Genomic DNA, 21,376 nt, shown 5'->3' with positions numbered 1-21,376 from the left:
TTGAAAAAAAAAGTCGCTTGGATATAGAGTCCAGACTCTTAAAAACATTGACAAGAAAAAATACTCTTGATTCAATCAGATTTTTAGCTTGAATCAAAAGGAAATCCGCCTAAATCAAGATGCTTGGCTGTTTCATTAAAGAAAAAGTCGGATTGAATCAAGAGTATTTTTGCTTGTCAATGTTTTTAAGAGTCTGGACTCTATATCCAAGCGACTTTTTTTCAGTGATAGAAACGCAACCATTGCGATTCTATGCCAATTCGCTATTTACAGAGATATAGAACGATAATTTTCTGATCTCGGGATAAATGATGAAAATTATGAAGGTATTAGGAAAATATTTAAATTGAACTTAAAAAAATATAGCCTTCAAAGAATACGAGTAAAATTATCAATGTAATCTTGGCATTCATTCATTATTTTCCTCAGTGATTTTTAGAGGATCTTTAATAACATATGTATTTGCACGTGAAGTATGCAAAAGCACAAAGTGTTGGCTATTTTAATGTAACTTCATCAATGTTAAACGCTGCTATGATGTTTCGTCATCAAACAAATAGTTTCGAGGAATTGACTCGGAATGAAGATACCACCAATTCGATTCAAATGTATCCACTTTTGCCTATCTTTTGAAATGAAGGCGAAATGCAGTCCTGATGAATTTGTTAGTTTTTGCACGCATATTTTCAATGTGAAAATCAAGCGCACGACTACTCTGACTTAGTATTTTTCTGATACGTCCATATCTGCATTATATGGACGTATCTCCGCCGAACGGAACCAGAGACAGGTGAGAAATAAGGGGTGTCCTTGTGAGTCAAGGGCCGTAACAATGAATGGGAATTATAAAGCGCTAGAGAAGTCAACGGCGACAAAACTGCCGCGTCGCCGCGCGGTCATCTTTAATTGGTTCCATTGGTTTCCTCATGAAATTTTCTGTTAGGGGCACCCCTTAAAATTTAAAATGTGACGGATTAAACATCAAATTGTGCAGTTTTAGTCAAAAATTCTTTGTCCGACCTCTCTGATGGAATCGATTCACTGTGCGGCGGCGGCTTCGTCGCCGTTGACTCCTCTGGCGCTTTATACTTCCCATTCATTCTACGGCCTCGACATACAATCCCTTCTTTCTTACCAGCGGACTGATTATTGAAATTGATAGACAAAGCTACAGACAAAGAAGACATAGGGAGTATGGAGCGATCCTATTGGTTGAAATGGGTGGTTTCTCCAGACAAAGGGAGAAAACGATAGACTAACCGTTGGGTCTCTCGTGGGTTGCCGTTACTTAGTCTATTACCTACCTCATTTGTCAATTGCAACCACCCGCTTCCACCAATAGAATCTCTCCATATCTCTTTTGTCTCCTTTGTCTATAGCTTTGTCTATCAATTTCAATAATCGGCCCGCAGCGGACCGGCTATTGAAATTGATGGACAAAGCTATAGACAAAGAAGAGAAAAGGGATATGGTGAGATCCTATTGGTGGAAGCGGATGGTTGCAATGGACAAAGGAGGCAAGTAATAGACTAACTAACAGCAACCGACAAGAGATCAGACAGTTAGTCCATCATTTTCCCTCTCAGTCTGTAAGAACCATCAGTTGCAACCCATAAGATCGCTCCAGATTCCCTATATCCTCTTTGTCTATCGCTTTGTCTATCAATTCCAATAATCAGTCCGCTGGCAGGCAACCCTTGAAATTTAAAATGTGATGAAATAAACAACAAGTTGGATTTTGCAATCGCTAGCGATAGCAATATTCGTCATGGGAACGTTAGCTTCTGGGATATGAAAATGTTAAGGTACAGTTCGTTTGTAGTATCTTCTGAATTGAAGGGGCTATGTAATTTTGTGTTGACATCTCTTTTTTAACATTTTTAATTATTTTCTTTGCATACAAGAAAGCTGTTATGTACCAATTATTTATTTTCGTTGGATTATATGTGGTTTTCGGAAGTTAACGCATTTAAGTTTCAGGTTCGCTTTTTCGGCGTAAAGTATACGTAAGGTGTCCCAAAAGCACCGGGACTTGTTCTGTAACTTCGAAAGGAAGATAGATACAGACATGATCTTGATTTCATTCTAAAGATCAACTCAATACCTATCGATTAAAACCAAGATCAGCTCAATCGGATAAAAATTGACCGAGTTATGGCAATTTGAAATCAGCGAGGAAAGTTTACGCCTACGGTTTTTAAGGAAGATTCTTCATCGCCGTAAATCGAAAAGTCGGCCGATAAAGTGATGCTTATTCTGTTTTTTTATTTTCGAGGTGTCATTTATCAACATTTTGTACCATCAAACACAACAGTTGACAGTGCGTATTATTGCAAAGTACTAAAGGAGTTGAGAATGCACATTTCCCGGAAACGGTCGGACTTGAAAGCTTCGTGGATACTCCATCAAGACAATGCGCGGCCTCACACATCGAGCTTAACACGTGAATTTATGAGTAAAAATGGAGTTGAAACAATCCCTCATCCCCCTAATAGCGCTGACTTGGCTCCATGTGATTTTTGGATGTTTCCCACGCTTAAAAAGGAGCTTCGCGGACGAAGATTCGTATCGAAGACCGAAATCCAGAATGCAATTCAAAACTTCTTCAACTCCATCCCAGAGGAAGAATTCAGGAAAACAATGTTGGATAAGTGGCAAGAGCGCATGAAAAAGTGCATCCGGTTTGATGGACGGTACTTTGAAAAGCAAAAGGAAATTATGGAAGATTCGGAGGAAAGTGGATACGAATATTAACTTTTTGAATCCTGGTAAGCGAAAAATCTTCCTAAAATCCGTAGGGGTAAACTTTCCTCACTAATTTCAAATTGTCATAACTCGGTCAATTTTTATTCGATTGAGCTGATCTTGGTTTTAATCGATAGGTATTGAGTTGATCTTTAAAATGAGACCAAAATCATGTCTGCATCTATCTTACCTTTGGAGTTACAGAACCAGTCCCGGTACTTTTGGGACACCCTACGTATGATATTTTTACTCTACACATATGCCCGAATACGCATCATAAGGGACCTATGTGCTTCCTAAGTTGCCAAGTATTAATTATTGTTAGATTATTGGTCTAAAACATTCAATACAACCAGTAAAAATTAGCTGTCCCCTACGAGATTCGAACCTCCGCTCCCACAAAAAGTGACACTCTCCCAGGGTCAGAACGGTGTTGTAGTTATCTGAGCTATCTCGCCGCTCGGTTATGGGAGGAGAAAAAGAGAACAGTTAAGTGATCTCGGACGCTGAGCGGGGCTTCACAAAAGACGTCCTTGAGATTTCAACGGTTCGGCCACTGGCGTGGTAAGAGAAAACGGATCAAGCCCATTACCCTGTGAGACATTGTTTACCTATGCTGTCATGTGTCACAAGGTTCATGTCAGAATGCATTTGCGATCGCGGCAGTAAACTGAGGCAATATTTCTGTATTCATGGATTAAATCCATCAATCGAGTTCTGATTTTGGCTCATATATCCGTAACGGGTCCTCCAGAACAATTTTCCACCTTGTACGATGGTTATTATTTCTTTACTTCTATTTTTCAAATTTGAGGTGGGATAATGGCGGCTTCTCAAGAACACCGAGGTAGGCGATCTTTTGCACCAACGAACAGAAAACTGATGGCGAAAAATAGCCAATGAAAACCTCCCAAAAAAAAGAATTTGCCTAAAAACGGAACTTCGTGGTTCTGCGCAGATTTACCAGTCAGACACGACATCTCAAGGTGGAAAAAAACTCGCTGAAAGCGAATTTTAGAAATCAACACAACTTGACGTAGAGACATGATTGGCTAAAAAATACAACGGTTTTTGATACATCGGAAAATCAACCAAAAATCGGAGACTGGGCGAAACGCTCAAGGTCGCAGAGGTATAGGAAATCCCATAGCGAAAGCAACGGAACGATTGTAATATCATGGGGAACTCCGTTCCCATGACAATAAACATCTGAATTTGCAGTTTCAGTCAAAAATGTCATGCCCGACCTTTCTGATCGACTCGATCCACCGTGCGCCGCTGTTAAAAACGAGTTCACTTTCTGTCTTAAAAATCATCCATTCCGGGAGGGATTTAAGCAAACATTTAAAAGCCTCGGTTCCTTAACGAGTGACTCCTCTTGTAATTTGAAAGGAAACCGGGGAGATATGTAGAATTTCCGCTTGTTAACGGAGTCACGTCAAACCCTGGGCGCTTTGTCGAGGGCCCTTGGGAGGCGCGGATTCGAGAAATCTGTCCCCCGAAAGAGAGAGCTCCTCAATGATTTTGCGATCGCCTCCGATCACAACTTTCGGGGAATACTAATGGCGAATCATCGACACTTTACTTCCGTGCTCTGAATCTCGGATGAGGGGCGCTCGCTGACTTACACCGAAACTCTCTTCCCCCCGAATCGATCACTACCCTCCTCCGCAATTACTCGCTCAAGCAATAAACCCTTCCCACAAGATTGAGTGAATAAGTCTCGGCTGACAAATTCTTTACTCGAGACAAGAACGTACTTTTTTTCATGCACTTTATTCGGCTTCTATTCCTTTATTACACGGAGAAAAAAACCTCGTGCATGGGACCCGAAATTGAGGTCATATGGATCTCAAAAGTTTTCTGATCACGCATCCGAAAACTTGAGGTCGAGCTGCCGAAGTTCGGGTCAGACATCGAGGCACTTCGGTATGTACCGGAGTTCTTCAGATGTGTGACCCGAACCCTTTGGCATGTATCGAAGTACTTCAGATGTCTGACCCGAACTCCGGCAGCTGGACCTCAAGTTTTTAGATACGTGATCCGAAAATTTCAAAGATCCATATGACCTCAACTTCGGGTCCCACGCATGAAGTTTTTTTTTTTTCCGTGTAGGTCAGAAATCTACAGCCACCAATAGACGTATATACATATAAATGGTATTATGGGGGTCTATTGGTATTTTAACAGGGTGTCTAGCGTCAGGATTTTCCTGATTTTCCCGACTCTATCAGGATTTGAGGTCAATCAGGATTTAATCCCGATTTCATCAGGCTTTGAGGAAAAATCGGTCGTAAAATCAGGATTTGAGAAAAGTCGGTCGTCCGCTTATTTTCCGTTAATTATTCGTTATCCGTCCGTTAATTTTGCTCCGTAAAAAATCAGGATTCGGAAAAATTATGAAATCAGGATTTAGCAGTCTAAAATCAGTCTTTCATTAAGATTTCCCAAAATGAAAAAAAAACTAGACACTCTGGGAGGGTAGTGGTATCAAACACTTACCTATGCCTGGTCGTATTCCAAGGCGACAACGGCTACGGTGATGGCTAAAAAGGAATTTCCTATTCCTGAAAAAGAAATCTGATCGGATGTTTCCCACATGCGTTTAGGGTTTTCGTTCGAACAACAGAGAAAGAGTCACTTGAGAAAGCCAGCCTCTTAGCCCTTCGTGCAAGGTATTACTTTTTAATTACATTTTGCAATAAGAAGCCCCCCTATATTTGGATCTCCTATAAAATCACATATCTGCATAGGGAAACCAATAAAATGTATGTCGTTTTTAAACTTGGCCAGAAATAGTGGTTCCTTATTGCAAAATGTAATCCCTTTGATTTATTTATTGTTAACAAATCTAATGTTGATTTTTACACCCAGCAGACTCTTTAGCAAGAGTCCCTGTCTACCAGTGGGTATCTGAAAGCAGCATTCATAGTCCCCTCCTCAACTCGAAAGCCACCATGACCGAATTATCGCTTGAAACTAAAGTAATCTTTGAAGTTAAGAGACAATCACTGTGGACACAGCTGCAGGTCTGAATTCAAAGACTGGAGATGAAAAGGCAGTGAGACTTTGTCCTTGTAAGTGCAAAATGGCACTCTGTCTCGAGCTTTTGATAAAAAAATCCCTCTGTATTATGTCCCTTTCAACTGAGAAAGGATGATGCTCTCGCTGGGATAAAGAACAAACGTTCCCTAATCTATCTGCCAGCGCGTTAAATGAATCTCAGTTCTGGAAGCTCCAATCATGCTGGTGCATTATGCTGCAGTTTTATTTTTTATTTCAATTATGGCATCATTTTTTGCAGCAGACTTTAGCGCTAGATTACTCCTATCGCAGCTGCAGTTCCTGTTATAAAGCCTTTTTTTCCGAATACTCTTGGAACAACCGTTGGAATTCCCGTAGAGAGAAATCCTTTTTGCACAATTTTGAGGTACAAATGCAAGACGCGACGAACGAAATTTAATTTTACGCAATCTACACAGACATTTTTAAAAGAGATTTCAAATTTTTGAAACATTTTTTTGGGACAACTTTTCAGAAAGATTTCTTTAAATCGTTGCACTCTAATAGAACGTAACTGCTGCAACTAAAAATGTGTCTCTGTCTGTTTTTATGTAATAAAATGTATAAACTAAAAATTAAGTATAAAATAACGGTGAATAATCACTTGAGAAAAGGGTACTGATTTATATCATTATGGATTTTAAAAGCCTACAAAATTTGTTTTAAGGTATACGTATAAAAAGTACATATCGACGGTGCAAGTCGGCAATCACATAACTCGTTTGCGGTGTCTGAAAATCTCCGCAACTATGTTAGTTTTTTAAAGGAGAACAAATGGACATGATTCCTTGAAGTTTTTGCAGAATTTTCCTCGCACACAGAAGGAAAATCACGGAAGTTTTAAAGAATTACCGATGAGTAGTTTTCCACTTAAAAAATAAAGTATGACAGGAAGTCTGCGACGTCGCAAACCGAGTTATGTGATTGCCGACTTTCACCGTCGATATACGTTAGACATTTAGAAAGTTTTTCAACACTTATTGTCTTACTAAAATATTAGGTCTTGTAAATGTTACTAAATAATTACCCAATCCGGGGTGTTTTATACTTGCGATTCATGCAAAGAATATCAAAGAATTATCTCCTTAAAATTTGCGAGTGTTTACACGTTTTTTTAAGAGTCGTTGCTAATGAGGGGAAAAAGAACAATTTGCTTCAAAAAACAAGGCATCCGTCGAGCTGCACGATAAATTACTATTAAAAGAGGCTCGTTAGATTACATCAACTTTCACCTTTCTAAAAAAGCATGATTGTGGACGTGGGTTCAGTGCAAAAGCGATCGCTTATCAGCGGCCAATAGCCGCACAACCGAGATTACCGCGGCGGTAGATAACGGTGTGCAAATTGTTTCAGCTCACCCGTAATTGCGTGGTCGTCAGATCTTACTAATTATAATAAGTTTAAAATATCCCGACGGACTTTGGAGCGGCGGGAGTTTCCCGCGCTGACCCGCTTAATTATGGTGTATCTCAGCGCGTATATGTTAAACAAAGTGCAACGGCTCACGGTGGGTGTAATCAATGGGAGAGGTCGGACAAAATTTGGAGACTTGAATGCTTATAACTCCGTTTATACAAAATTTTGAGGTTTTGAAAGTGCACTGAAAAGAAATTCTCGGCGTTTTTACCAAGGTCCGTTGGTACCTTTACCATCTCACTTTTTTTTACCAATTATTGGTAATTTTACCAAGACAGACGGGTGAGCTTACCTAAAAACCGGTATTTTTACCGTTTTTTCAGGTAAGAATATCACTTTTATTGGTGATCAATTCCCGGTAACTTTGCCTTTTTTTCTCGGTAATTCTACTACAGTCGATAAAAAATATTGGCGTTTTTACCAATGTCCAGTAAAAGTACCGAGAAAGTTCACTAATTTTACCGAGATTTTTAGGTAAAATTACCAATTTAATAAATGGTAATTTTACTAAGAAAAAACTGGGATCAAATAGAACCCTGAATTCTCGATAATTCTACCCTTTTCTTAGTAAATACACCGAGATTTATTTTTTAGTGTACACAATTTTGAGGTTTTAAAAGTTGTTCCATTGGTTTCCTCGTGAAATTTTCCTCTTGGGGCTCCCCTTACAATTTACAACGTGACGAAATAAACATCAAAATTTGCAGTTTTAGTCAAAAATTCCATGTCCAACGTCTCTGACTCGATCCACTGTGCGGTTGTCCATCACCGCCTCGTCAATCGGAGTTCAAGTTCACCGCCGCGGGTCGATCGATAAATCGATATCGAAACGACTCCGGTCGATATATCTCATTGCTAGGATACAGACGTATCGATTGCACTCGTTCGAGATTGATTGACGCGCTGTTTACGAAGACGTGGAGTCGAATGCATCGGAGAGCCGGTCGTTGATGTGCGGGTGAATGTGTCCGGAAATATCGAGAGTGACGTGCGGTCCGTGTGTGTGTGTTTCGGGGAATGCTAATCAAGAGCGTGATTTTGGGGTATTCTAAATATACCGGGAACGCGAGTGATGTTTCAAGTGCCGGTGAACGAGGGTTTTGAATCGGGGGTAACAATGTTGATTAAAATTTTGATGTAAAATTTTTACCAACGATGGCGCGCCTCTCCGTTAAAAGCTGTTAAAATTTCCGCGATTCGCGGAATGCTAATTGAATCAGTGAGAACGAAAACACACCAACTCGGAAAAATGAAAAGAATCAAGACACACACGAAACCGAACAGTAAGTGAAGAACTTAGTCTAAGAAAGAGATTTTTGGTGCCGAGATTAAAGGTCCAAGTTGGAACAGATGGGCTAACTTCAATGACTTATATGAAAATTGACCGTCTCTTATGAAAATTGAGTAATTTCGAGTTACCGACTTGGTGTGTTTTCGAACTCACTGATTCAATTATGAACGTGATTTTTGGAGGTTTTAAATATGATCTGAAATGAGATTTATTTTCTCGCGTTGAAAAGTGAGAATTTGACTGAATTGTAAATAAATCTTTCAGATGAAATTTAAGTATGCCTCGTCCTTAAATGAGGCTGAACCTGACAATTGGTGTAAACAGTGATGGGAATGTGTTAGTGCGTGGTTGTGGTACAAGATAAATCCATGAATTCTCACGTTATTTCACCACTAAAATTTCAGTATCCAAGTTTGGAATCTTTAGGAAAATTAAAAAGGTTTTCTGAACTCCTTAACCTGCCTGCTTGCTCACTCATTGAGTGTCAGCATTCTAATTTAGCGGGATTTTTTCCTGTTAATTTTACGATTGATTAATGATACGTTAAATGCATTTTTCTTCATGTAGCCAAGATCAAACGAAAGGTTGTTTTAAGAAGGCCTGCATGTTACTTGGGGTCTAAAAACCATGATATTTTTGGTATTTTGTAACGGACTGAGGAAATCTTTGAAGTAATAAAACGTGGGGAAAATCATCGTACATTTTAAATCGGCGTGGATGTGTCTGCATCAATTGCCAGTCTGAAACACCGAGCAGATTGTTCCAAACAACGAAGTAAGTAAAAAATTAAACGCCAATTTCAATGAAAATACAGTTGCCAAAAAAAGGGCGATTACATTCACTCCTTCCGGATTAGTAAATACCGCTGGCTAAGCCGATTATTTCGATTTGCCTACCATTTAAAATTGCTTGTATTCATACAATTGGATTTTTTCGAACCACGATTAGCAGAAATGTACTAGTTTTTCCGGGAAACTGGAGGTCTGATCTCCGTTAGTAATGTATAGGACACCTCAAATAATATTCAGTATAAAATTCTGCCCAATACTGACTATAAAGCAGCTAGACCTCATCACCCCGCACCCTTTCTAGACTGGACGAAGACAATTTAAATCCCCTAAACACAGGTCTTCCAACTCAACTCTAATTTCTTAAAAATTTTCGGAGACATTTTGAGAGGTTGGTTTTAAGCGATGACAGCAACACGTGGGGCGTGGGTAGCCTTGAGTGGTGGGCCTCTGAAACATTTTATCGATTGCTTCCATGTAAGAGTGTGTGTGAAAGCATAGCTGTCGACCATAGAGAACGCGCATGTGGTCAATTTCTCGCAAATTTGCAGCATGAGAAAAATGCAAAGGTCTAAACCCGTATTTGAAAGAACCTCACATGATCTTAAATGAAGGTGAACTTTCCTATTCGGCAGGGCTCTTTCAGCTTTAGCCGTAGCTTTTTTCGAGCTTAAAACCCGATTGAAAACAAAATCACCGGCCCTTTAAGTTTGTCTGACACTTCTAAAATAATGTAAAAGCCTCAAAAATCCCCAGCTCATGTGTCAATTCTACTACGAAGTGTTCATGAATTTATTCTTAGATTCAGCGGCCTATTTTCACGACATTTCGATTGAAAATATGGAGCCTACGAAAATATGACAACTCTGTAGAATGTCAGCAAAACTTTTTCCGCGATCGCCCCGCGCTCGACTTTTCTTTTTCAGCGTTCGCTGATTTTGCAGAATCTTATACATAATTAATTTTTCAGCATGGTCAGTGCCTTACTTTCTACCCTCTATTTATCACTTATTGCTCTCAATACTTTCCTCACTTTCGAACGCGGGAAAGATCTTAGCAGTTTATTATTTCGAAGGAAGCTGTGCGAAGTTGTATGATTTTTTGAAACTCGGAATATCTCTGCCACACTCTTTTCTGGTTTGAAAATCCACACCCAAAAAAAAGGTATCACCATAAGCTTTTTAGGGGGGCATATCGACGGTGAAAGTCGGCAATCACATAACTCGTTTGCGGTGTCTGAAAATCTCCGCCCCTACGTCATTTTCTTAAAGGAGAGCAAATTGACATTATTTCTTGAAGTTTTTGCAGAATTTTCTTCGCATTGAGAAGAAAAATCATGACAGTTTTAAAGAATTGCCGTTGAGTAGTTTTCCATTTAAAAAATAAAGTATGACAGGAAGTCTGCGACGTCGCAAACCGAGTTATGTGATTGCTGACTTGCACCGTCGATATGCTCCATGCCCCCTTCCCCCTTTAGATCCGCCAATGTAGTTAAGTCGAGTCGAGCAAGCTAACTTTTTTTCGGACTTAAAATATTTTCTCGCGTCCTGGGGAATTTTTTGAGCGGTTTCATCTTAATATCAATAGATTGTGTGAAATTGAATTTTAATTCGAGAATTTTGTGCTCCCCAACATGGCGAGGCTTTCGTCCGATAATCGAACCTATTCATGCTAAAAGAAACTATGTCTCATGCAAACCCTATGCGCATGGTTCTTTTTAGCATAAATACGTCCGATTGGACCGCGCTAAGCAGAAAGGAATCAAGTCAGATCAGCTATTGCCAAATCTAATCAGGCAACTTTATTTTTTACGAGAAAACGGTTGTGTGGATTTTTGTGCAAATTTCAGTGAATTGTCTGCATAGCACGAAACAAATTCCTTAAAATTTTCAAAAGAACCCGCATAAAACCCTGGTAAAAATTGGCAGTAGAATCTGTGTTCCAAAATACCATAGACCTACTACGGCCGGCTGTAGGATGTCCAATAGCTTCTATATCCTACACAATTTCTTATAGCCTTTTATAGCCGATGGCGACTAAGCAACTCACAGCCAGGGGATAAAGTGTATGCTAAACGTCACAAATTACGGATGCTAGGACTTAGTGAGTTTTTGGACTACTGCTCTCTTTTTGGGCCGTAGTATCTTGATTTATTTTGCGAGGAAAGCTCCGTACTTTTGATGGATGCCTGCCATTCCTAATATATTAGAGCGCCTTCAGTTTCGTATGATACTGTGCAATACCTCTGGTGTGAAATAGTTGCTTCAAGCGCCGTGGCACGCAGCGGTGCGGCAGGCGGGCAGCCAGCGCGGAACGCGTTTTGGCGCATACAAACCTAACAGGGATACTTCACGCGTTGCGCAATGCGTGAAGTATCCCTGTTAGGTTTGTAGGCGCCAGTGCGTCGCCGCTCCGCTTTGTGTTAGGCTCTAATATTTAATCTGGCGAAGTCAGCGTTATTCAACTCGTGGTTTTGAAATGTTTGCACATCCTGTATGGATTATTCTCGTTTTAATTGATGAAAAAAAAAACATGTATTAAAGGAAAATATAATGTGTGTTTTGTAAATATTAAGGTGGTTCCGTATCAAACTTAATGATTTCCAAAGCACACGAATTTCTACACAATTTCTTATATCCTTTTATAATCAATGGCGAAAAAGCAAAAGCCAGGCGATGAAGTGTAAAGCCCGGCTGCATAATTTTTTATCGCTTCGTACAGCCCGGCCGAATGATTTTCTCCGCATTCTACAGCCAGCTATATGATTTTCTGTAGCCTTCTTTAGCCGGCTATAAGAATTCCTATGGTATTTTGAAACGCAGCTCTTATCGCCAATTTTTACCAGGGAAGTTCTCTTGCAAAAAATTAAATTGCCCAGTTGAATTTGGCAATAGCTGATGTAGTTAGGTTCCTTTTTGCTAAACGCGGTCCATTTTAACAAGTATTTCTTATTGTGCACTTCATTCATTAAATCTTATTAGTTTCATTATTTATAATTCTGCAATTTCATTTTTAAGAGGCGTGGATTTAATTAATTCTACCGGTGCGGTCAACGCTTGAACGGTCAAAGGATCGGTTAACCTCTGGTAATATAAATTAAATCCTTCTCTGGATTTTTCAGTAGCAGGGCCTCCGCTTTTTCTTGCGATGCGGTGGACTTAATGAGAATTGAGGCTCAACCTCACTTGAGATCTCACCTGCACTCTGTGCGCGTTTTTTACCGGACTATATGATACGTAGCCCCCTTACTTATGAGTTTTCAAAAAATTAAAAAAATACTCGGTGCCGCTCTTTGCGTGTATTCGACAGAAACATCGTCGTTTCGAGAAATGACCGGTAGTCCAGTCAAATTAGATAAAAAATCTCGGATTAGGGGAAAAAATTCCCATACAAGCGATTTTTGGCTAAAGTTGCTTGTTAGGGTCTGGAGAGGCACAGGCCAAAAGTCCCCATCGATACCCCTTGTGCTTAGCCCCCCAGCCCCCCCAAAGCCCCCCAAAAAGGCTAAAAAATCGGTTTTTCGGCTATATCTCGAGAACAGTTGGAGATAGCGAGTTGCGTATCATTGAGAAAATGTTCCTCATCAAATTCTGCAAAAAAAAGTTTCTTATGCTTTTTCTTCCCCAGGCACTCCTTGACCCTCAAAATGGCCGCCGAGTATGGGCGTCATAGCGCGCTTCCTCACTGTACGGTAAACATAGGTCCGCCTCTAGACCGCGCGGTCGCGCCGCCGAGTGTCTCAACCTTCTCACCCCGTCACCCTCTATATATAGCTGAAATTTACATGATATGCAATAATTATGTACTCTTACCTTGTTTGCTATGCAAAATTCTGTTTTCAGTCAGTAAACTTTGATGCTTCAGCAATAGCCTGAGGGCGATTAACAGCCAGAAAGGAAGAACACGTATTTTGATGACACTGTGATCCTAATTATTGCCCGACGTATTTGTGTGTGGTCGATTCACGGATTTCGAATAGATCAAGAATTTTAAAAAATAAATCTACCTCAGAACTTGCCGGACTTAGAATCTTAGAAACAATTTCTAGAGAAAATTTGGCAAAATCAAATTATCACCTTAAATGATAGTCCGGAATTTATACACAGACACAGGTAACACTTACTCCACGAAAATGGCATTACATGTGATCCATTGCGATTATTTCAACGCATCTCTATTTTTATGACGTTGCAAGAAGGCCTTGAGAATTGTTCTAAGTATGAATTATCTCCGTACCGTCAGTCCTAGTTTGATACCAATAGAACGATGAAAACGAAAGAAGCCTCTTTATGCGCCATTTTTGAGCCGAAACTAGAAAAAAAGGCCCCAAGTAACAGCAATTATATCCTTGATGGTGGATTTCTATTACACCGCGCAGTCTGGCCCCAGGGAGCAGAAAAGTTTGGAGATTACAGAAAATTACGTAACCTGTGTCCTTCGGAATTTTGGTAGAAATTGCCTCATTATTTTAGACGGTTATTTGAGTGACACACCGTCAACAAAAAATGGAGAGAGATCCTAAAGGTACGGTAAATCAATGGTCATGGAAATTGCTTTTAATGAAGAAACAAAAGTAACTTTAATCCAGGAAAAGTTTTCATCTAATGATGAAAACAAAACAAGACTGATAGAAATTCCACAAAAAAAATTCAGGAACATCGGTCTTCAAAATGAAATTCCAGATGGAGATGCACACCCATACTGATTGTTTAAACGGCCTTGATCTTATCTTTGGAGTCAACCAAAAATTGTGTGATTGTTGGAGAAGACGTCGATTTTTTAATAATTTTAAGTACGTTGTCTCTAGAAAATAAGGAAATATTTTTTCTAAAACCTGGTTGACAAAACTTTGAAGCAAAAATTTACTCTTTTAAAAGCCTAAACGCCTGTCCGAAACGAAAAGATTACATGCTATTTTTACATGCATTTTTCGGGTGTGATACTAACTCGGCAATTTTTGGAAAGGGCAAGATGGCACTCTGCACTTTAAGGAAAAAAAGGAAGACATTCAAGATTTTGCGGGTCATTTAAGGATAAAGGCTTAACATTCAATTCCATGTCTGAGTCCGGTAGCAAAATTCTCTTAAGTCTATGTAGTGCAAAGAAACAAAATGATTCATTAGACAAACTTCGTGTCTATTTAATGAAAAAAAATTCACTCAAATTTTATTAACTTCATTTCCATTTTATTATTTAACCGCTACTAAAATTGTAACTCATAAATAAAGTGTTCTTTCATTCCTTAACAGACCGCCCTTTCCTCCCTTTTTTGTCCTCTCCTCCCCCCCCCCCTCCTACGACCTTGATTTACGTTCTTTTTAAAAACAATGAATTGACCTGCGAATGATTAAAAAAAAAAAAATTGCCACGCAAATATGTCGGGCAATAATTAGGATCACAGTGTCATCAAAATACGTGTTCTTCCTTTCTGGCTGTTAATCGCCCTCAGGCTATTGCTGAAGCATCAAAGTTTACTGACTGAAAACAGAATTTTGCATAGCAAACAAGGTAAGAGTACATAATTATTGCATATCATGTAAATTTCAGCTATATATAGAGGGTGACGGGGTGAGAAGGTTGAGACACTCGGCGGCGCGACCGCGCGGTCTAGAGGCGGACCTATGTTTACCGTACAGTGAGGAAGCGCGCTATGACGCCCATACTCGGCGGCCATTTTGAGGGTCAAGGAGTGCCTGGGGAAGAAAAAGCATAAGAAACTTTTTTTTGCAGAATTTGATGAGGAACATTTTCTCAATGATACGCAACTCGCTATCTCCAACTGTTCTCGAGATATAGCCGAAAAACCGATTTTTTAGCCTTTTTGGGGGGCTTTGGGGGGGCTGGGGGGCTAAGCACAAGGGGTATCGATGGGGACTTTTGGCCTGTGCCTCTCCAGACCCTAACAAGCAACTTTAGCCAAAAATCGCTTGTATGGGAATTTTTTCCTCAAGGATTTTGATGGATTTTCCCTAATTAATTTTAGAGGTAAACTATTTTCAAGGGTTATTCATTCAGATTTGATTGTATCACTTGGAATATGCCTTAATTTTGATGACCCAACGGCTCGCTCGAGAGAACATTTAGTTGAAGTAATTTTGGAGGGTACTGCAAGCGATATACTCTGAAGCGAAGAAAAATATATTCACAGACACATCTGAGCCGTCAAATGTGAAAATCTGCCCTGGCGTGAAGCAGGAAAACCTACCAAAGATTTACGCGGGATTCCTATTTTATCCATCGCAGATCTCACAGACAGACGGGAAAATGGGAAATGGGGTACGGATCATTAAGGTGATTAAATTCCAAAAACCCCCATCTCAATTTCAGTGTTTCATAATTTCCGCCGCTACTTTATTTTTCTCAGGGTTTATCAGTAGACCCTGTAGAAACGAAATTTGCAGAAATCATATTTTAATTGGCTACGAGAAATCTCACAGAATTTCGCGCAATAATAATGCGTAGTTTCTTCTCACAAAACGTAAAATGTGATGGATTATTTGCAATATCGCAAACGGAGCTACGTGGTTGAGTTTCGCTGTTGATTAAAATTTCTACGGCGCACAATGGATCGAGTTAATCGGAGAGGTCGGACATGCAATTTTTGACTAAAACTACAAATTTTCATGTTTATTTCGTCACTTTTCAAATTTGAAAGGGTGTTTCTGAAAGAAATTTTCACGAGAAAATCAATGAAACCACTTTTAAGACCTCAAAGTTTTGTATGAACGGAGCTATAAGCTTTTAAAGTTTTCAAATCTTGTTCGACCTCTCTCATCGACTCGATCCACTGTGCGGCGTATAGTGCTGCGGTCGCACGATATTTCAGGAAACCATGTTTCTCCCGCATTTTTCTCACGTGAGATTTTTCAGAAATTGACAAAAAACGGCAGAAAAAACCCTTTTGAAAAATGAATCGGACATCCCAAGGCCTTTCGTTCAAACGCGCCAAAATTAACGAGGCATAAGCTTCCAAGGAAGAACAGCGTACGAGCCTTCAGACCTTGTCAAATTTCCTCGACAAATCCTTAATTTTTGGGGAAATAGGTACAAATTTTCCCCCAGTTTTTCAGGGATTTTGTTAGTAATTTGATCTAATGTGTCAGCAAATTTCAAGGCGAAATACACATTCTTTAGATGAAAGATAAATATTTATGGGAAGAGATTTGACAACATTCGAGTGTTCATACGATGTTTTTCCTTAGCCTGGCAGTGAGTGCATGCAACAAGTAGCCTTGGGTCGCCAAATATTCTCGGTCGTTGCTTCATTCTACTCGCGGTGATTCAAAAATGTAGTTTCGTATTTCGCGTGCAGTTGTCAATCCTCTGGTCCCAGGCATCAAAGTTTGACCTCGCGGATGGCGTTTCAAGAGTGGAAAAGTGTCTCAATGAGTTCATTAGTGTGTAATTTTCCGCAATTTCAGCGGTAGAAATTACTATATAAATCAAACTCGGTTTTAGGAGAGCTTATTTTCATCGAAAGACTTGATCTCGTGGTCAAATTTTGTGTCCCTTTGAGTAGTATTGAAGTACATATTGTGATTGTGTCAATTCTCATCCTTGAAATTTGGTATTTGAATCATGAAGAACTTGAATGCAGAGTGGTACAATTGAATTGCAACATTTAACTGGCGGCTCTCATTTTATGGTCTTCTTTGTGCCAGCATATTTTTCTCATTTTCTTCCTCTTTTTTCTATATTTTCCTTTCTTTCAAACAGCTATAAAGGCTACGATTGATATTTTACATCTCTATAGACAAGTATAAATATACCCCAAACACATACTGAGTAATACTTACTTTAGAGCAATACTGAAAATTTCAGTTTGAAAACGCTCATTTTTTATGCTTTCTATTATCGAATGAAAAATAAAATCTTGAAATTTCACGTGAAACAATTCATGAAATTTCAGAAATTTATGAAAGATGTTGAAAAATACAGGTTCCTTTTCATGTTTCACAAAATGTAAAAAAAATTGTAACTTCCTTCTATTTTTGTGAGTTTGAGTGCGGGTTGCATTCTCTAGCCCCTGAAAAATACGGAATTTTTCACAGCATCATGAAATTTCATGAAATATTTCACTGAAATTTCCAATCTTTCATTTCTTTTCTACGTTTCATGCCACCCTGCTTCGGCTATCGAAATAGGACCCTCGAGCTTCAAACCTCTTTTGCTCAGTTCTAACTCGACGCGACTCGGCTTCTGCTGTCGAATTCGGTTCCATCTTATTGTAGCCGGTTAACGATTCGATTTATTATTTTTTCGGCCCCGAACATCCCCTGCGTGAATTTCGCGCCGTTCCAACCCCGCGCGACAGCCAGCTGATGCGTGGAAATTGAAAGTGGCAGCGACCGAGACCGGGTTCGGGGGTTTCGGAACTTAATTTCAAGGCTCGCGCGGCTGCGGCGGGGGACAATGGGACACCCCTCTCCATACTCCTAACTTCGACACTCTGTCATTTCCGGGCGGTATCCAGGTCATCGTGTCACGTCGGGGATGCGGGCCCCGTCACACCCCCCGGTCCCGGTCACACCCCCCGGTCCCGAAAAACGGATCAGGCGCCTCCCCCGGCATTCACGGGCCGCGGGGCTGTAATTGAAGCCTCCGCGCCCCACCGAGCGGCCACGCATCCATGCACCGCAAACAGCGCTGACCTTACAACTTTTCATTACTTATCGGTCAAGAGACGCGTGTCGATTTTTCGATTATGTTGCCCTTGTCCCGGGGAATCCATTGTCGATCTTGAAAAGGCGTCAGGGGGTGGTTATTAGATTCCTGATTATATGCCACCGCATCTGTGAAAGAATCTTCCCATTTTCTTCAAAAATATAAACCAAATTTTTCTACAACTAGAAAAGTTGGTGATTGTGTTGCCCTCATGGCGTGGAGCGCATTTTCGACCGTGGAAAGGTGAAGAAAACCGTATCGTCCAGGTCCTCACCTTACCATTTTCTTCGAAAACTTAAACCAACTTTTTTTTCTACAACCAGAGAATTAGTTGATTGTGTTGTCCTTATGTCAAAGAGAGCATTGTCGATCTTGAAAAGGCGAGAATTTTCCCAGGGAGTGGTTATTAGATTCCTGATTACATGCGACCGGATCTGTGAAAGAATCTTCCCATTCTCTTCAAAAATATAAACCAAATTTTTCTACAACTAGAAAACTTGGTGATTGTGTTGCCCTCATGGCGTGGAGCGCATTTTCGCCCGTGAAAAGGCGCGGAAAACCTTATCATTCAGGTTCTTACCTTCCCCTTTTCTTCAAAAATTTAAACCAAATGTTTTTTCTACAACCAGAGAACTAGTTGATTATGTTGTCCTTATGCCAAAGAGCGCATTGTCGGCCGTGAAAAGCGGCCGTTCCCGATTTTCCTCCTTTATTGCACTCTCTGACGCTCTCCGCCATCTAGCCGCCAAAGAACCCTATCTTATCAAGTATTTCTAGATTTCCCAAATTTATTAGATTCCTGATTGAATATTATCCCTAGGAATTCCAACAAGGAGCACTGAATTTGCAGCTGTGCTCATCACGCGATTGGTAAACGTGACTTGATTTTTGAGTGGCATTTATAGAACGTTTCTCTGGTGATCGTATTAAATTGAGAGTCTATGTGGAGAAAACATTTCTATTGGACCAATAGAAATTTCGATCGAGAGGTCGCGGTGCATGGGGCAACCCACCAGAAAAAGGAAAAAAAAAAAAAAAAATAGAAATTTCACTTAATACTCTTACTTCCGGTGAAAAATGAAAAATTTCGGCTTGATTGATGTCATGCTGCAAAATTTGCGGCACCAGCCTATGGAACCGTGACCTTACACTTCCAAAAATATGAGAATGTAGCCTTTTTAACGCGATCGAATCCTGTTTTGCCAAAAAAGTTGCATCACGGAATGAAAGGAAACTTCACTTTCTGAATGACCCCCGTTTATCCAATGAGGGAAAACCACATATATCTAAGATTGCCCCGCGGGAAAAGTATATGGAAAGAAAATCGTCACCTACCGGCCGAAGTATCACAAGCGCCATGCGACATTTAAAAATTTCCGCCGCCATTTTATTTTTTTACGAAGAAATTGTTGGTTGAATCTGTTTGAAAATTTCACGGAATTTTATCGGCAGAACGAAGAAAACTCAGTGAAATTTTCGAACGGCTTTGTTGAAAAATTTCTCTGTAAAAAATAAAATAAAATGGCGGCGGAAGTTTTTAATTGTCGTATGAAGCTTGTGATACTTTGACCGGAAGGTAACGAAATAAGCTCCGTGATGAATACCCGTTACCTTACTACAAAAGCAAGACTCTTTAGGCTCTCACGTTGATCGCCTTGTCATTTCGCGCCCCTTCCTCAGCTTCGCAAGAAGCATTTCTACTGATGTGCTCTGCCGTGCTATGTAAAAACGCCGTATGAGCCATCAGGCGTCGCCAAATTTACTTCGACAAACCACAAAGAGCCTCCCAAAAAAGAGGCAGATTTTGGCCCCTTTTTAGGTATTCGATTCGACCATCGGACCAAGGTTTAAATGGAAGCTTATATTAACAGAAAACTCAGGAAAAAATTTCAAGATGAGTATAGGAACCGTTTTCGAGTTACGGGGGAGCAAAGGGGTCACAATCCGGCCTAATTTTTTGCTGTTTTCTTGTAGAATTGATGTATCGGCGGGGTTCTTATCGTTGTTTACGCATGTGTAGCACATGGAATCCTACGTGTTTTTACACGTAGAATCGATTTTTAACGTTGCCGAATCGATATACTGATCGGTTAAATCGATTTTGAACGATTTATTAAGGAAAATCGATGATTCCTCAGGATCGAAATTGTTTATTTTCGATTCATGAATGAATAAATGCATCTGAAATGACTGAAGCACACGTGACCCTATGTATTTTGATACGTAAAATTGATTTTTAACGTTGACGAATCGATTTATCCATCGTTTGTATCGAATTTTTGCGATTTTTTACGGAAAATCGATGACTTTTCGGAATTAGAATCGGGTTTGCTCCATCCGAGATCGGAGATATGTACCCAATATGATCGGTGCACATCGACTTTTACGTATTTTTATACGTGGAATCGATCTATAACCTCGATAAGTCGATATATCGATCAATTGTATTGAATTTTTTCGATTTTTTGCGGAAAATCGACGGTTTATCGGGATTGAGATACGTAATAGCGATTTTTTACGGATATGCGATGGTTCTTTTGGACTGGCATTGGAAACATCTACCAGACATGACTGGAGCACATCGATTCGTTTGTGATTAGTCTCGCAAAATCAATTTTTAAGAAGTCGACGAGTCGATACATTGACTTGTCATATTGATTTCTTGTGATTTTTATGGATAATCGATTTTTTGAACAGGAATGAAATTGGTTACTAACGGTCCGAGGGCGGAGATATGCACCTGACACGGTCGGAGCACGCCGTTTCCACGTACTTTTACACGTAGAATCATTTTTAAGGTTGACGAGTCGGTTTGGCGATCTGACCAATCAATTTTTTGGGATTTACGGAAATCCGATGGTTTCTTAAAGTTGAAGTAATTTTGATTTTAATCAAAATGGGAATGAAGGAATGCACCCGACACGAAATGATTCTACGTGTAAAAGTACGTGGAAACGGCGTGCTCCGACCATGTCAGGTGCATATCTTCACCCTCGGACCGTTAGTAACCAATTTCATTCCTGTTCAAAAAATCGATTTTCCATAAAAATCACAAGAAATCAATACGACCAGTCAATGTATCGACTCGTCGACTTCTTAAAAATTGATTTTGCGAGACTAATCACAAACGAATCGATGTGTCCAGTCATGTCTGGTAGATGTTTCCAATGCCAGTCCAAAATAACCATCGAATATCCGTAAAAAATCGCAAGAGTTGTGTATGTCAGATCGATATATCGACTCGTCGACGTTTAAAATTGATTCTACGTGTAGAAATACGGAAGAATTGATGTGCTCCAATCATAAAGGGTACATTTCTCCGATCTCGGATGGAAAGACACCTATCTCAATCCCGATAAACCGTCGATTTTCCGCAAAAAATCGAAAAAATTCAATACAATTGATCGAT

The 21,376-nt window shown here is 39.9% G+C and overlaps 1 protein-coding gene across 4 annotated transcripts in view; it reads left to right on the top strand.

The window, feature by feature from the left end:
• The window catches only part of LOC109031561 (neuropeptide CCHamide-1 receptor), a 94,284-nt gene that overhangs the window by 59,333 nt on the left and 13,575 nt on the right, over nt 1–21,376 (top strand). Inside the window, exons 1-2 of one of the 4 annotated variants that reach the window (XM_072302804.1) lie at nt 8,173–8,443; nt 8,840–9,289. The exons of 1 other annotated variant lie outside the window; for it this stretch is intronic. The gene's annotated coding sequence lies outside the window, so the exon portion shown is untranslated. Of the gene's footprint in view, nt 1–8,171; nt 8,508–8,697; nt 9,290–21,376 lie in introns of those variants that run through there. 2 more of the 4 variants (XM_072302802.1, XM_072302805.1) reach the window with 2 other exon arrangements.

This window comes from Bemisia tabaci, chromosome 7, assembly GCF_918797505.1.
Source record: "Bemisia tabaci chromosome 7, PGI_BMITA_v3".
NCBI classification, from domain to species: Eukaryota; Metazoa; Arthropoda; class Insecta; order Hemiptera; family Aleyrodidae; genus Bemisia; species Bemisia tabaci.
The sequence above is the reverse complement of the archived record's forward strand: the minus strand, read 5'-3'. Positions and strand labels throughout refer to the sequence as shown.